Below are 18,510 nucleotides of genomic sequence, written 5' to 3'. Positions count from 1 at the left end.
GATAGAAACGTTTGACAGACAGAAAGTAATATTTCAGTAACAGAAAGGTGATTTGCAAAGAGTCTTAAACTGAAAACGTAGCATTCTAAAACGTTTTAAACAGTTACCACACTGACAGTAGTGCAGCAGGACTTGGACTTTGTTATAAAAACTGTCAAAACATCCTTATCCATTGGCACAGTGTGATTTTTTGAAGAAAAACAATGTAATTATGTTTTCCAGTTTTAATCAGAGGTTTATATTTTTAAATTTAAAGATGGAAAAATGAACAGAAAGTTTATCTGACGTTGAACAGTGCATAACCTTATGTAGTAAACATGCTGCTACAGGTCTCAAAAAACTAAATGCAGAGAAATGATACTGGACTGTTGTTAGCTTGTGTTGCTAGTTATCCAAGCCACTGAGCATTTTAATTTGCAAATCCCACTGGATTTCAAACTTATATGTTTGGAAGGGGGTGTTTATCTCTTAACTGAACATTATTTTTCTTATTTCTTAAACACATGACCATCAGATAATATTTATCTGTTGTAGAGGTCAGTTTTTTAAGCCTGATTAATCTTCCTTTGTCCTTTCCTTCATTATTTAACCATATACATTGTCATACGCTGTCACGGTCTGAGGTATGTGGCATATGGACAAGGACAGGAAATAAGACAAAAGAAAGCTAAAGTTCAAAGACATTTAAAACCTAGAAAACTGTTTTATTTATTTATTTATTTATTGTTTAAGGTTATGGACAAAATTTACCTTTTACGATGGCATCAAAATGTGATGGATGGATTACTTATTAAAGATGCTAAAGCTTTACATTATGAACTAATGCTGGATTTGTTTTTACTTTAACCTCTGATACTGAAGAATTATTGAAATGTATGCTCTAAAATGTTAGGAAATAGGAAAAATATATACAAATAATTTGTTTTATTTGAGTATAAAAAGCACAATTTCTATGTGTTCACTGGCTGACCTCATTAATGAAAGTGACATTCAAATAATGTCGGCCAATTAACTTTGTTGTTTTTTTTCTGTCTTTTGAAAAATAAAAAGGAACTTGGAAAAGAAAGAATTAACAGAGTTTAAAAGAAGTGTGGAAATATTGTGCTAATTAGTTCTGTGAAGTCAGAATAACCTCCAAAGACTCAGTGTGTGGGCATGTACACAGGGAAACATACATCAAAAGATTTGCCTACATTATTCATCCAAAGCAAATGCATATTGATAACCTTTAGCATCTGTTGCTGCATTTGAATCATTTTTACATAGTGATTGTCAGTCAGGGCCACACTTTGCATGACCTTCACGTGCGTTTAGATGTGAACACCCCGGAAAATGAAATTCTCCTGAACTTTAAAAAATCCATCCATCCATCCATCCATCCATCCATCCATCCATCCATCCATCCATCCATCCATCCACTTTTCCAAGATCGGAGGGAGGGAATCCAAGATATCCCTTTCTCCAGAGGCACTCTTCAGCTCATTGTGCTCATTCCCAGGCCAGAAGAAACATGTACTGTCCCTCCAGCAAGTTTTGTGTCTGTATCATGTTTTTGTTTTCCTTCTTGGCAATGTCAGACAAGAAGGAATACGTGTTAAATCTTTTTGCATACAATTTGACTTTGTAACACTGGATGCTTTATATTAAAGGAGAACTGGTTTATAAACCAGACTATTACATGTAACTCTAAAGCTCAGCCACTGCAGGCCAGAAATATAATCTCTTGATCAATCCTATTGTAAAAATTACAATCAAAACATTTACTAAAATCCATATATTTGTCTGCTGTCTTCAATTAAGTGAAGTTCAGATTACAGATACCAGGTTAAGGAGGGGAGCACTCTCCTGCTCATTGTGAGGGCATCTTAATATATCCCTTGGCCAAAATGAGCCACGTCGGCCCTCCAATGGGTTTTGGGTGTGCTTCAGGGTCTCGTCCTTGTGGGACGTGCCTGGAAAATCACCAGAGGCCCAGGAGGCATTACTTTCAATCACCTCAGCTGACTCCTTTTGATGTGCAGGAGCAGCGACTGTACTTCAGGCTCCCCCTCAGATGCCAAAGTTCCTCTAAGGCTCAGCCAAGAGTCCCAAGAGTCCCTAGGGAAAAGGTTTATTTCAACCTCTTGTGTCAAGGAATCTGGTTTATTTGGTCACTATCCATACATCTCGTGATCACAGGTATTATCTGAAACCCTCCTAACAGTCAGTCTGTAGTCCTGATAAATCAGAATATTTTCCACAGAGTTGGTGGTGTGAACTCTCTCTTTCCCACTGTAATTTCCCACTAATGCAGGTAAAGGGCAATAGTTCACAGAACAGTAATTCCAGTAACTTTTTCCATTGTTCATTGTCACAAAACCAACCATTTCTCCTGCCCCAAGAATCAACTTGTGCAGACTATCAAATTCTGCCCTCAGAAAATTAACCTGGTGTAATTTGCAGTCATAAATCCCCATTGGAGTTACCCAGTCAGCTACCTGGCATAGCTTACTTCATGTAAGAAAAAGATCTGCTGTCTTTAGAAGTCTCTCAAAGTCTTTAGGGCTGGGTTGTTCATCTCAGGGTTTGAGCTGTTGCCACAAAAACACAATTGGTCATAGCTATCTGTCTCCCAGGGCCATTTTTTTTTTTTTCACCCACTAACACATTAGAGAGACCAAGCATTTGACTGTGTTATCAAGAGCTCCATCATCCCAAGTGTTGTGGCACATTATGTCTGTTCAGTGTTCAGGACGTGTATGAATCCCATCTTCGGGACAGTGCATAAAATGTTTACCCATTACAAACCAGACTATGAGTTTACGGCTGGATGGGCTGACCTTGGAGTACACAATGCAGAACGGGTTCCCAAAATTTAAAAGCAATGTTATTGATGGAAAAAGTAAAATGGCAGATGAAATGCCTCCTGAACAGACAAGCACGCACATTTATGCTCAGCCTGACAACATAATCAATACCCTGTGCCTGCAGGGGTTTTCAATACGCCTGTTGCTTTTACTGATGGGTTTATGGTGACCTTAATGTAGGAGATGGCATTTTTAATGGAGTGACACCTATCTGACCATTGGAAGTCTCTGTTTACCAGCTTCCTTTGCATGAGGGATTTCTGGAAAAAAGTGTTACCTTTTTACATCTAGCTAATACACAAACATGTTACAGGTGTTTTTCCCCTCTATTTTCCATCATTGTTGCCCGACATTATGAAAGTTGTTGGCTCAAATTTGCTGGCTAAAGCCTTTGTGTGAAATCTGATTGCTCAGTCTGTGTTTGGATATGTCTTTTGTTTTCTATCACGGTACAAAGATGCTCAGATTAGATTACTGGGGAATCCTAACTGGTTGTCTGTGTCAGTGATTGTCCATCAGATGCACTGGCAAACTATCCGGGTTGTCTACACTGGCTCTTGTGGTCTGCCTGAGAGCTTTGACAAACTATTCCATGTCGGTATGCGGTCCCGGAGCGCATTTCTGATGCATGCATGTGCAGCTGTATTCATGTTTTTTTGATTAACTGAAACTATGCATGGAGTTTTTTTTTTCTTGTTCCCATCTGAGTTATTTGAGATTAGACATTTGCCAACATCATTGCAAAGGGTGATAAACACTTAGATTACCAGGGAAAGCCCATATTTATTAGATCAGCTAAATACTGTGCAGAGACCCTACTGCAGCTTTGAAAGAAGTGCACATAAAATTAACTTTTGAAAATTGGCTCACAAAACAAACCTTTAATTTTCTTACATACAGTATGAATACATTTAGTTTTGGATTCTTCTGACTAAAGTAATATGTTCTATTTGTTTGCTCTGTCTCCTACATGACTTTGAGCAGGACCTCAAATGGTTTGTTTTTCAACAATTGCTTTCTTCTTACCTTTCTCTTTTTTCGTACCCTTTCATAAAGCCCAGATTTATGGAGTGTATGATTTACTATTAGCGGTTAACAGATTCTCCCACCTGAGCTGTGGATCTCTGCAGCTCCTCCAGTTACCATAGTTCTCTTGGTTGTTTCTCTGAATAAGGCTCTCCTTGCCTGGTCTGTCACTTTTTTGCACTTACGCCAAACTCTTTTCACTTTCAGATTATATACTGAGTAGTCCTCTTCAAGATGTTCAGAGCTTAGAACATTATTTTATAACCTATCCTAACTTCACACCTTTCCCCAGACCTGACCTGTGTTCCTTGTCTTCACAATGCTGTTTTTATTAATGTTCTCCTAACCAAAACCTCTAAGACCTTCACAAAATGCTGCCTCCAACTGCTCCAGCAGAAACAACCGGCCAGTTGGCTGAGAAAGAGAGGTCATCACAAAAGGTCTCCCCATCAAAATCCACAGGAGAAGTGGACCCCCCCCATCCGTTATACCCCCCTCCCCGCAAACCCAGACCCACCCCAACCCCCGCGTTAAACCCGCCTCACCCCAGACCCTGACCCAGACCGCACAGAACTCTCCCATCTCCCCACTGAGCCCGCTTTTTGCTTTACTGGATTCTGAAAACATGAAAGGAGCTCTTAAAATCGGGACCCAAATGGCTCTGACATCTTCTCCATTCAACACCCCCCGTGGCCGAGGCCCTGCTACTGAACCAACATCTTCCAAATGCCGCAGAGCCCCACCACCTCCTAATCTATCTCCTCCTAATCAGGACCTTCAAATCACTTCTCTGTGATACAGTCTGGGCCTCAGTGGTAACTCTATCAGAAATGAGCATGTCCAGGAAAAACTTGGGCCCCTAATAGGAGATAGTTGTAAAATCTCTGTGCTTATACGTGACAGAAACAACAAAGCCAAAAGGATAAGAGACAGTAATAAACAATCAAAAAAATCCATAAACTCTCAGGTACCACCAGACACAGGGTTAATATCAGCAACTAAGTCATATAAACTGGCTTTATTGAACATTAGATCTCTGTCAGGTAAATTATTTTTAATCAATGACTTCATAACTGACCGTGATCTTGATGTTATGATTTTAACAGAAACATAGTTACATGAATTTAATGAAGCTGCCAGTCTGATAGAGTCGATGCCTCCGTACTACAATTTTCTTTGTGAGAGCAGACAGCAAAGAAAAGGTGGAGGGGTGGCCACTTTGTTTAAAGATTTACTAAAGTGTAAAAAAGTATTTCAGGGCAAATTTGACTCTTTTGAATATTTGGCTCTCCAGGTAAAGAGCCCAGTCCGAACCATGTTCTTGAATATTTACAAGCCTCCTAAGTCCAAAACAAACTTTTTCAGTGATTTCAATGAGCTTTTATCTATGGTATGTGTTGACTATGACTGTTTAATTATTGTGGGAGACTTCAAAAATCCTGACGACAGAAGTGCAATAGATCTATGTGACACTCTTGGAAATTTTGGTTTGACTCAACATGTTAAAGAGCAAACGCACAAACAGGGACATATTTTGGACTTGATCATCACTAAGGGTCTAAACATTTCCAAGGTATTTGTAACTGATGTTGCCCTATCTGACCACTTTTCTATGATTTTTGAAAGCATCATCTCCAATGGCTCAGTTTGCCAAAGAGACATGATAAGAAAACGTATCTTTAAGGACGGTGCTGCTGAAACCTTTAACCGAATTTACTCTTCTACCTCCACTTTGCCCTGTAACACTGTAGCTGAACTGGTAGATAACTTTCATTCTAAAATCTCAGACATCATTGATTCAGTTGCTCCAATTAAAGTGAAAGTAATTTCTGGGAAGATACTGTCTCTGTGGAGAAGTGCTCCACCAGTCACAAGTGGAAAAAAAGGAGTGTCGAAAAGCTGAACGCAGGTGGCGAAAGACTGAACTCCAGGTTTACTATATTCTCTATAAAGAGAGACTATACAGATATAACCTACAACTGAAAAATGCAAGGGAATCTTACTTTTCTGAGATCATCAGCAAAAACATTAACAATGCTCGTGCATTATTTGCCACGGTTGACAAGTTAACAAACCGTCCTGTAACTGTAGCATCTGAACTCCACTCTACCAGGGCCTGCAATGAATTTGCTAACTTCCTGACTGAAAAAACCCAAAAGATCAGAGGGGCAGTCAGCACATCTACATCAACTCCAGTACAAAAGATGTCTCCAACTAGAACTGATTTTGACAACATTTCCCAATTTTACCAAATAAACTACAAAAACTTAGAAGAAATCGTACAGCAACTAAGCTCTTCTTGCTGCTGTCTCGATGTTTTACCCACAGCTTTCCTTAAGAAAGCTTTGCCCTTAATATCATCTGATTTAACACAAATAATAAACACGTCCCTTTTGTCAGGTGTTTTCCCCTAGGCCCTAAAAACAGCTATTATCCAACCTCTATTGAAAAAGAGCAACTTGGACAAGCTGCTACTACAGAACTACAGGCCTATATCAAACCTCCCCTTCATCAGTAAGATTATTGAAAAAGCTGTGTTTCAGCAGTTAAATAACTTTCTAATAATGACCAACCGCTTCAAAAGTCTTCCAGTCAGGCTTCCTGCTCACCACAGTACAGAGACTGCTCTTGTCAAGGTGTTCAATGACATCCGTATAAATGCAGACTGTGGAAGAACCACAGTGCTGGTATCATTAGACCTTAGTGCAGCATTCGACACTGTTGATCACTCCATTTTATTAGAGCGCCTGGAAAACTGGGTCGGCCTTTCTGGTACAGAATTCAATTGGTTTAAATCCAACTAGAAGGACAGGAACTTTTTTGCGTCAGTAGGTAACTTTACATCAGAGACCACAAAAATCATATGTGGCGTTCCCCGAGGATCCATCTTAGGGCCCCCTTCTATTCAATATCTACATGATCCCCCTAATTCAGATTTTAATAAACAACAACGTAAGTTATCATAACTATGCAGAAGACACACAACTGTACGTTACGATGTCACCATGTGACCATGAACCCATTCAATCGCTTGGTAAATATTTAGAAGAAATCAATGCATGGATGGGCCAAAAATGTCTTCAGCTGAATCAAAACAAAACTGAAGTAATAATCTTTGGACCAAAAGAAGAGCGTTTAAAAGTTAGAACACAGCTTCAGTTAATACAGCTAGAAACCACCAGTCAGGCTCGAAACCTGGGTGTAGTGATGGACTCAGACCTGAACCTTCAGAGGCACATAAAGACAGTAACATGGTCAGCCTTCTATCACCTAAAGAACATCTCCAGGATTAAAGGACTAATGTCTCACCAGGACCTTAAAAAACTAATTAATGCGTTCATCTTTAGTAGAATTGATTACTGCAACGGTGTCTTCACAGGTCTGCCTATAAAGTTGATCAGACAGCTGTAGTTGATCCAGAACGCTGCTGCCCGCGTCCTCACTAGAACTAAGAAAGTGGAGCACATCACCCCGGTTCTAAAGTCCCTACACTGGCTCCCTGTAGCTCAGAGAATAGACTTTAAAATACTTCTGTTAGTCTATAAATCACTGAATGGCTTAGTACCAAAATACATTACAGACTTGTTGTCAGTGTATCAACCACCCAGACCTCTCAGGTCTTCTGGCTCAAATCTGCTCTGCATACCCAAAACCAGAACCAAACATGGAGAAGCAGCTTTTAGTTATTATGCTCCACTAATCTGGAATAAACTCCCAGAAAACTGTAAAAGTGCCAAAACCCTAAGTTGCTTTAAATCAAGGTTAAAACTTATTTGTTTAGAGTGGCCTTTGAATGTGTTATCTAAACATTATTAGTTAAGTTTTCAGTCCAATTTTCCTTTCATTTTCTTATCCATCATTCTATTCTCTTTATTTTTTTAATTACCTCTGTTGTTTGATTTTCGGTATCATTGTAATGTCTTTCCTGATGTACAACGCCTTGAGTGCCTTGTTGCTGAGAACGCTATATAAATAAACTTGACTGACTGACTGACTGACTGACAAAACAGCTGGATTAATTTTGAGATTGAATTACACAGATAGAGCTGGCTCTTGGCATCAGCCACATAGGCAGTCACATAAACCATTTTGTTGCCAAGGGAACTAAAAGGGCTTGAACCCACTCTGCATACAGAAGTGTTCATTGGGTTTTCATTATCTGTAATGGATAATCATCAAAATTACAAGAAATAAAGTCTTGAAATATTTCACTCTGTGTAATGAATCTACGTATATGTTTCACTTTCTGAAGTAAGTGACAAAATGTTTCCCTTTTCAGAATTATTCTAATTTTGAAGCTGTACTTTTATGATGAAAATGTTTGACATTTTCATCACCGAATAAAAACAAGACTTAAGTGCTGTAGGGAGATGAAAACCAAATAGATCTAATTTTAGTTGTGTAAAAAGGTGGGACTAGTTTTTTATAACATTCTAGGATATATATGTTATCTGAGGTCATCTTTTAAGTTGTAAGAGGACCTACAGCAGGAATCTTTTATGATTACAAATATTATAATAAAAGTTTCAGGAGATTAAGTCAACTAAAATGTAGTACGATTTAGTCAAGTAAAACTAAACTAAAATGGCTATAGATGTCTAAAATGTGATGAAAATGAAATACCAGTTTAGTCAAAAGATACTGACCAGAATCGAATCAAACTGTGCTGAACACTGATACACTGACATGGACTTCTGAGGATGTTGGTTGAGCTAGATTTTATTTTTTTAGGGGCATCAAAGTAAAAGCAGGCTGAACACTACAACTGAGTATTAGGGCCAAGCAAAGAGATTTATTTATTTTTTAATTACGAGAATAAAGTTGACATATCACGGGAATAAAGTCCTAACATTATGAGAAAAAATAAAGACAGCTCCAAAAACAATTTCCACACGGACAATTCCGTCCTTCCGTTCTTTCTTCGAAACAGAGACAGTCATATGCACCATCATTTTAAAGTGTCGAGCAGCCACGTAAAGTGACATCCAACGTACCAGAAACCAAAGTGGTGCCAAATCTGGACACCATCGCCCCAGGTCAGTAACATACTGGTAATAACTACGCTTTTTTGTAAGAGTTCTCATAAAATTCCAACTTTACTCTTGTAACACACTTTTTCTCATTATGCTTCGAGTTTATTCTTGTAATGTTCCAACTGTATTCTCGTAATTATATATATATATATATATATATATATTGACTAAACTTATATAGTGCTTTTCCAGTCATAGTGACCACTCAAAGCGCTTTACACTAGAGCCACATTCACCCCATCACACTCACTAACGCTCACACATTCATACACCGATACACAGATCGGTAGGCAACTTAAGGTTAAGTGCCTTGCCCTATGTGCCTTGACATATGGCAGGAGGAAGCTGGAATCGAACCAACAACCACAGTCGCCTATATACATGCTATAAATGCTGTAAATCTCTGAGTTTGGCCCTGGTCATAGAAAAATGCATGCCACACTATTCAGATGTGTAATTGCTGAAGTTTGTGGTTCCAGCGTGACAAAACGTGAACGAGTTCAAGGGGTTGGAATACTTTAGCATGGCACTGTATATGATCTGCATTCACAGATGCTCAGTAATTAGGAGGTCAGACCTGCATAGACAATCTCCCACGTAGACACAGAAGGCGTACACGCACGCCCCCGTCCTCTCTTGAAAACAAATCTAATCAAGTACACGTGCACATTCCTGCAGTGGAATTCTCGGGGTGTTCAGCTGAGGTTCGCGCGGACCGGGACCTCGCAGACTGACGTCACCTTTAGTCCGTCAAAAAATTCAAACACACGCGCGCACGTTACAGGCGGACCGAGTGCGCGGTTCATGTTCAGGAGAGAAAGACAGAGGAAGAGAGAGAGAGAGAGAGAAGTGAGAGAAGGTGGGAGAGTGCCTGAGAGGCTGAGGGAGGCAGGCAGTTCCACCGCGGCTCTCCAAACGCTGCCACAGTCTCGCAACATCCAACACTGCGAAGACCCGACGAGCGACACCCTCGGCAGAGGGAATAAACCAGACGTGATTTCCAGCGCTTTGCTCGCGGACGACTCCAGTGGGAAAAGATACGGAAAAACGTGGAGAACAAGAAGAAGAACCCAAGACGGGACTCCCACCCCCCTCCTCCCCTTTAATTCTTCTTTATGTTTTTTGGCTTTTATTCGACTCGTGTTGCTGGATGTAAAACAACAACAAAAACTCTCGAAAGAAAAATCAAGAGACACAAGAAAAACTGATTAAAAAGAGCGGAGAATAAGTTTGAAAGTGACCACAAAATGGTGCTAAGGTAAGGAGACTGTGCGTGTGAGTGCTGCAGTGATTTCAGGTGTGTTGACAGCGCTTTAATGCGGCCATCAGGCTTCCACATGCTGTTTTATTCATCTTTTTGCGTTTTATTATAAACCAGGTACAGTCTGTTTAACAGCCGTTTCTATAAATATGCGCTTGTTTTTTTCATGATGGGTTATTTTATCCCATTTCAGATAGGCAGGCAACTATTTATATTTGCATAATGTCATCAGAAAATATCTGAAATAGACCAGTCGACGTGTTATTTTTAAAGCTGTCATGCACATACAGTTCATGCACCGCATCCTTTTAAAGTTGCACAAGACTCCTCTCTGCATGCGACTGGATTGTGAAGAATTTTTCAAAGCGCATTCCTACAACTCTCCAGAGATCCCCACGTCTAAAATAGAGGAGAAAAAAGATGGCTTATTATAGAACTCGTTTTATTTTTGTTTGGCTGGGGAGGCGAGGGTGATGTTTAAAGTTGAAAGTTGAGGCAGAGTCGGTCAGTTACGTAGATAAAGTGCTGTCCTCTCAATCAGGTGAAAGTGAAGAGTCCCCCCCCCCCCCTCTTTATGTATTATTATTATTATTTCCAGTAGAAGCGCAGAGCACCTGTGCTCAGTGCGCCTGTTGAGCCACTAGGGGACTCATTCTTCCCAGGCAGCGAGGAGGATACAATTCGAAGCCCTCAAACAGGATGTTTAAAGCTGTAATTTACGAAAAAGCAAAGACGAGATATGATTAGTGTTTTTAGCCTTCATTATAACAGTCATAAGGGGGAAAAAAAACATACTTGAATATTTCTATCAATAATGCATTAATAAATGTTGTTATTTCAACACAAAGAAAAACAAAATTCAGAATAAATATTGATATGTTTCAAGGGAGCAGTAGGACGTTTTAGCTTTTCTTTTACCTCATCATAAATTTATTTCTTTAAAATGTTACCCTAACTCAGCAGGTTTTTCCAGTTTGGTTTGATTTTATTAACTTTTTTAAATCAATAAATTGTCACTATATGTGTGGATCACACACACTGGTGTATTTTTTCTTCCAGTTAATTTTGTTTTAGAATATTTTTTTATTTGTGGTAAATTTTTATTGATCTTTTTAAAGGTTTTATTCTTATTTTTTCATAGCTTCTAGTTTAATATGTCAGCTAACCATTTTATAGGAGTATATTTTATTTATAGCCTATGTTGTCCAAACTCAGTGGTGCCTAAAATAAATCTTCATTTATTTATTTCATCCTGGCTTGACACTGGTCCTTTCAGTTCACATTGGTTCAGTAATTTTTTTCTATAGCATTGTTAGTTTATTATTTGAGTATGTCTTATTAAGTTTATGTGGATCAGATAAAGGGGTTTATAAAAGTGTATGCTCTTTTTGTACGACAACATTAAATGAAAGGTGAGGAGAAAAGACGGTAAAATATCGGTCAAAAAAATCACCGTTTCCTCCCACTTCTTCCACCTCTTTCAGCGAGATCCACCTAATGGCAAACATCTAAGTGGTTGGAAGTGCTCCAGGGCCATATTGTTATGGTTGCTGTGAGATATGATATTAAAGGTATCCAAATTTTGTTAAACTGCTTAAGGTATTTTCAGTGAATTTTATATTGTCTCCCAGTGGAGCGTGTAGTTTGGTTCTCAAGCCACATTCTGGCAAAGAGAACAGATTTGTCCTACCGTCAGGTGATGTTATGAGGCTGTAAGAAAGGGTGTTTAGTGTTTAATACACCATCAACATTGAGTGGGTTCTGGCTTAATTGGAGTTTTCATGAACTTGTACATAATCCCACTGATGTCAGACCGTTAGGGTTTAAACTGACAGAAGAAATGCAAAGAACATTCAACTGAAGAGTGACAATTTTCAGGTTAACATATGTTTCAATGGTTTATTATTGCATGTACACACAGAAAATAAGACACTATCTTTACATCTATATGTTGATACTGTTCATAAATTGATGTGGTCAAAAAGGGAGCCAAATTAGTGACTTGTTTTGAATTGTAATTTAGTTCTGCTGGAGCTGGTGTGTAGTATGAGATATGGAATGGTCAGTGTGAAAAAGTGATGCATGTGTTTGTTTTAAACATACAAATCAGTTCGTATTTGTGTTTGCTCAGGTGCCATTAAGCACTCCAGCAGCCCTCCCTCTGCAGTCAACGTCTTTCAACCAAGGTTTTACACTTTCCTGACCAACAAACAATTAGCAACCATTGGCCAAATTTTGACACAAGGCAAATTAACGCTGCTTCGCACTCGTTCGATTTCTTATTTTGCTGGTGCAAAAGAAGGAGAGTGCACCAAGGCGGTGCTTAGTCTGAGTCGTTGAAGGGAGGAAGTGGCCCAGTCATCAGAAAGAAGCAGTGAGGCTGACATATTCCTGCAAGTCGACTCATCTTTACATTGTGTTGTTTTCCAAACCCAAAGAACATCCCCTTAGGTACAGACCTTTAGCTGAAGTCAGACAAATCAAGCATATTTAAGAAAGGTATTAAGTAATGGTTTTGTGAACCTTTGACCTGAGTTTGTCAGGTTTTCTGGGAAAGAATAAGGCTAGAGCATCCATACCGTTTCACCAAAAAAACGAAAACAGGTTAAAAAGAAATGCTCTCCTTACATTTTCTTCACTGGTACCTCATTTTGAAACCGTACCACAGGCCTGACTTTTTTACACGGTAAATATAAGAGAAAGCAAACCATGTTTTAAAAGTAAATGCTGGATATAAGTCAGTATTCTGTTATACATCTGCTTTTCAGCAAAAAAAAGGAGAAACCTTTTTCAGCTTACATAAAATGTTTTTTATCTATTAAAATTGAAAGTTTAAACCTAAACAAGAAATATTAGTGTGTAAATATAATGGATAATAATGGTTAAATTCTAAAAAACATAAACGTAATTGTTTTTGTAACAAAGCTGACTTAAACATTTTCATTACAGTTCAAGTGAATATGTTCAATAGTTTCAAATAACAGTCGTGGTTATTATGTAACTAGTTTAGGAACTACCCGCTAATGCTGAAGTCAAATTTGCTAGCAAGCCATTGTCTTTAACCCTGACTCAGTCGTTCTTATGAAAGGCAGATATTAGCTGTGGTTGTGTAGGAAACTGTAACAGTGCTAATGCTAAAGGTAACTTTGCTAACAAGCAAAGTTTCTTAACCCCGAGACAATTGTTGCTAATGAACAACACATTTTAGCTGGTTGGCAGGAAAAAGGTCAAAATGTCACCTTGGTGGAATGCATTCAAAAGTCCTTGTATCCCAGTTTACCTAGCCTAGCCTAGTTAAGTCCCATTTTACCAGTGAGTTTAGGTCTCACTGTTGAGCCGAGCTTCTTAACCCTGAAGCAATTATTGTTGTTTGAACGTCACATCTTAGCTTTAGTTCAAGAGAAAGGTTTGCATGTCACTTAGTAAAAGTAGATTTTAAACAGTTGCCTTTGACTTCAGCATGTTTAGCAACAGCGCTGATGCTAAAGTTGGACTTGCTAGTAAGCCAAGCTTCTTAACCCCGGGCCAATCGCTGTCACAGAAGGGGAAAAGGTTAAAATGCTATCTTGGTAGAATAGAATTAGGTTTCCTGTCCTGTTGCACTAACGTTTTATGTCCTAATCATATGTCCTAATCATAAGCTAATTGAGTGTTGTTGTTTTTTTTCAACAAGGACAGAATAAGCAAAAATTACCTTAATTACATAAAATGTAACTTATTTAGTTTTGAAGGTTTCAAAATTCGTTTGACATCTGTTATACTTAAGCATATTTTTTAATGTTTAAAATCTTCTAAAAATAAATAAATGTAGGCATCTTGTTACACCAGTTTTATTGGTTGAATTCTGAAAGTTTTCTTTCTTTCAGTGTCTGGCATATATTTTTCACTTATGTTGCTCTCAGGAGCACAGCCGACCCCTCTTTTTACAACCAAGCGTGCCTGCACCTTACAGCCCATTGTCTCAGCAGCACCGCCATCTGGCTCTGACTCACTGGTTTACTTTCAAGTGTAGAGGAGAGAAAAATAGAAAAAAAGGAAAGAAGGAGAAAAGGCAGGAGAAATTACTTCTTTGTCCTTTAGTGTGTTTGTGAACACTGCTTTCAGGAATTTCAAGGCCAGCCCCCCCCCCCCCATTACAAGTAATGAGAAATCAACACTCACGTTACAAAAATGGATACGTAAACACAAAGGCCACGATTATCAGGCGCCATTGCGTTGGAAGTGGAGGCGATGGAGTGCCAATAGGTCTGTTAACAATCAACAATTCCCCACCGCCACCACCCTCCTTCACCGCCGGCCCTCTATAATCCAGTGGGTGTATTCTAGTTTATTTTGCACCAGCAATGGCCCTCAACAGCTTTCCACTGAATGGCAATTCGACCTTCTCTTTGGCAGGGTGGGTGTTTGACAGAACATAGGAGAAGAATATGACTCCTAGATTCCATATTGAGGGATAACATGGTGCGTGTACTTATGAATGAGCTTATGCAGTTATGTTTCCTCTGGTTAATAAGCTGATGTTTGTGCCTGGATGTTGAGGGTTGTGCTTGGGGGGCTCCCACCAACTACAAAACCCACCTCACTGGGACCAAACCTGATGCAATGTGACAGATGAAAAAGCAGTTTGATTTCGCACAACACCGAGCCGCAGCGCAGCATAATGAAGTGATCATGACTTTACCCTTGGTTCACTTTGGCACCGGGTCCCGCTGTTATCCCCATCCTCTATTCAATCGCTTCACTCACTTATTTACTTGGCAAGCATTTCCTCCTGTAACCTCTAGTACTGCGTAACTAGCGTCAAGGGTGGGTTGCTTGATAAAAACCACCGCTACGGGGCATTGGTTTTACACCCAGAGGGAACAGTGAGCAGCTCTTTTTTATTATTGATATTCAAGTTGCCACTGGGTTGGAATAATAAAAAGCGTATTTTCACGCCCTGGCAAAAATAACCTCTACTGTCCATCACCCTGTCGAGGCAAAAATAGCTGAGCTGTAAATATTATGGTCAGGGGAAGGAACATAATTTTGTGCCTGAACTTTGCCTTTTACCTAATAGAACTTTTGTGTTTGCTGTTAACATTTTTGTCGTATAATAAAAAAGGTTCATTTTCTTGTCCAGCTCAAAAATAGTCCCTATACTGTCTAAAAAAGTGTGAAAAAGAATGATTTTCCATATTTGTTCAAAGATGGAAAGTACATAAACCAGAGTATGAAAAGGATTTGTATATCCAGATTTGTTTCTATATTCCTACTGTCCCATCCATCTACCCATTCAACCATCCATCCATCTACCCATTCAACCATCCATCCATCTACCCATTCAACCATCCATCCATCTGCTCACCTGTCTACCTTCCATCATTCCTTCCTTCCTGTAGCTAATATTTTCCAGGTTCCATATTTAAAACCTGGCAGTTGTATAAATATATACTATTAATTCATTATACATTTTTTATTTATTAAAAAAATAGTTAAGAAGGCCTAAAGTGTACTTTTTTCTGGAAAATTTGTAAAAATGCTCTTAATGTTCCCAACAAGCATCAGCTGTGAAATTATACATCCATACATGTAAATAGTGAAGCACAAGTGTCAGTCAGTGGAGTCAGGCCTCGTGTAGCCCAGGAGGGGTGAACGTGGAGGGTGTATGGGTGTGATATAAACAGAGAGGACCTCTTTTTTTGGTCCCAGTTGTCCCTTTGGTCACAGATTAGGTTTCAGACGAGGCCAAATTCCTGCAGCCAGTTGTGAAGACATAAGAGGGGGAGCAAGTATGCTGGTATCGATTTGGATCGGGGCCAGTAGCACTGGCAGTGGGTTCTAATTCCTTTATTGACTCCCCCATCTTTTGGATCTTCCAACAATAGCAACTCATAGATTGTTACTACTGAAAGAGATGGGTTGTGGCTAATTAAGAAAAACTTAGGTTTGTAATTAAAGGACAATATTTGTAGTTAAAAACAGTCCAAAAATAAAGGTGATGGAGTGATCGAATCCCAAAATGTTTTTTTTTTCCTTTTATGTCCTCATCATTGTCTCATTTTCCCTTATCTTAATGTTTTAGAAAGGCTGAGCGTCAAATCGGGTGAGGGTCATTTGAATAACCAGCAGAATGAGGAAATAAAAGCAGGGAGAAAAAATGAAAGTGGCGGGCGGCTCTGTGCATTCATGTCACACATCTTTATCAAATTATTCCCCAATGGCAGCTACACAAGTGTTGGAATTTCAATTAAAGTATGACAGTTTTCCGAATTTGTTTCTGATCGCCAGAGAGAACGTGAGAGGTACATTTCATGGACTGGAAAAGGGATGTGGGTGGCTTTGCTAGCTGAAATGGATGGTGAGAAGAGTCTTCTATACTTGGTATTTTCAATCCATTGACCCCATTCTCCATGGACGAGGAATGACTTACGAAAACACTTTTGTTCAGAGGCACTTTGCAGTTAGAGCCTAAGAGCCAGAAGAAAAACAAGAAGAAAAAAAACGGGTCTTACGATGAAGGTCTTTGAAGCAAAAAGTCAAAAATGGAGGCTTTGGTAGATAGGCCCGTTCCAAGAACAATTTGCACTCCCTGCTGTGCAAAATACAAGGCTGCAAGAGATAAGTGCAAAGAATAGAAGTCTGCCCAGACTGGTGGGTAGCTTGTAAACTGGGAAAGATTCTCTCACACACACACACACTTAGTGTATTGCTATTCTTCCTGGGACCATGCATTGAATTCATTTATTGCTATAGCCTAACCTTGACCCTTATCCTAAACCTCACCTTTACCAATATATACCTAACCCTAACCTAAACTAAATTCATAACTTAAGCCCAGCCCATACTGCCTGAATAACATCATTAATCCAGTCATATGCTTCTGCATTACAACAGAGGCTTAATTTGCTCCAGCTCATCAAGGGCTCATCATTGGAGAACGGCTTCTGGTAGCCCGAATGGAGTGGCCTGCACTTTATCCAGACTTTAATCTCATAGAAAACCTATGAGGTCAGCTGAGTTGGCATCTAGAGGCTCATAACTCTGTACCCCAGAACCTGACTGACCTGAGGGCCACCTTTCAGGAAGAGTGGGATGCCATGCCTCAGCAGACAATTGGTCAACTTGTGAAAAGCATGGGACATTGTTCTCAAGCTGTAGTTGATACACATGATGTGTTATTGAGACACCGATATGGTATACCCACCACTGTTGTTGGCCTTTTGTTCAATAAGCTGTTTGAGATTAGGAAATCCCCATAGCATGCTTCTACTTAAATGCCGCACTTTCATGATGTAATATCATTGTAGTGTGAACTCGATGATTTCCGAATGCCAAATATCCCTAACCTTTTGTGAGTGGTGCATATATATGAGAGATAGAGATTAAACTTTTTCTCACATGAAAAAAATCAGAAAGGTGGCAGGATTATGCTGCGGGAATGCTTTTCTTCAACAGGGGCAGGGAAGCTGGTCCGAGTTGATGGGGAGATGGATGGAGCTGGATGGAAACTCTTAAGAGGCTGCAAAAGACTTGAGACTGATGAGGTGGTTTACCTTCCAACAGGACAAAATCCCTAGACATAACAGCCAGAGCTATAATGGAGTAGTTTAGATCAAAGCATATCATGTGCTAGACTAGCCCATTCAGTCATCTTGAGCTACTTTGCACAGACGAATTGGCAACATCTTTATTCTTAGATGTGTAAAGCTGATAGGCAAATGCTGCAAAATACCTGGACCTCAAGTTTAAGGAGTGTGAATACTTTTGCGAACAGTTGTAGAGGGGGTTTTGTGTATTTGCATGCACAGAACCTATCATAAAATGAGGATTATTTTAAACAAAGCTAAGATTTGCATTTGGTGTCCATTTATTTGAATTTTTTCCAAACTCCTATTAGGATTGGCAAAGGGGAAAGAATTCCATTAAAAAAGTGCAATGACATTGCTGCATGGCAATTTCACGAATGAGGAATGCATTTAATAGGGAACGGATTTTTCATAATCTGGAAGTGTTTTCCTGAAGTCGTGCCAGAATTGAAGGGAAACGTGTTGTCTTTAAATTTAGGTATATCTTTAAATTTAGACTAGAAGTTAGGAATACAGTGTGTGAACCGATTACCATCAGTCTGGCGTAAATATATTCTCCTCTTTATTCCTCTTATGTTCCTCCCCTTTGTATAAATCAAAATTAAATTCCTGCAATGCTGCAAGGTTAGGAGTCAATGTTTAAATTCTGCCTAACCCCAGCGTTCTCTCTCCACTCAATCTGCAATTATAGTGAGCCGCTTTGAAGAAGCCAGGCGGAACTAAAATGACTTTTCATGTCCGGTATAATGACTGCCATTTGGAAGAAGACATGGGGA

The 18,510-nt window shown here is 39.3% G+C and overlaps 1 protein-coding gene across 36 annotated transcripts in view; it reads left to right on the top strand.

Moving 5' to 3' along the window:
- The window catches only part of LOC124880267 (receptor-type tyrosine-protein phosphatase delta-like), a 622,546-nt gene that overhangs the window by 391,282 nt on the left and 212,754 nt on the right, over nt 1–18,510 (top strand). Inside the window, exon 1 of one of the 36 annotated variants that reach the window (XM_047385279.1) lies at nt 9,618–10,163. The exons of the other annotated variants lie outside the window; for them this stretch is intronic. The gene's annotated coding sequence lies outside the window, so the exon portion shown is untranslated. Of the gene's footprint in view, nt 1–9,617; nt 10,164–18,510 lie in introns of those variants that run through there. 36 annotated transcript variants of the gene reach the window in all.

Source organism: Girardinichthys multiradiatus, chromosome 14 (genome assembly GCF_021462225.1).
Source record: "Girardinichthys multiradiatus isolate DD_20200921_A chromosome 14, DD_fGirMul_XY1, whole genome shotgun sequence".
NCBI lineage: Eukaryota > Metazoa > Chordata > Actinopteri > Cyprinodontiformes > Goodeidae > Girardinichthys > Girardinichthys multiradiatus.
The sequence above is the reverse complement of the archived record's forward strand: the minus strand, read 5'-3'. Positions and strand labels throughout refer to the sequence as shown.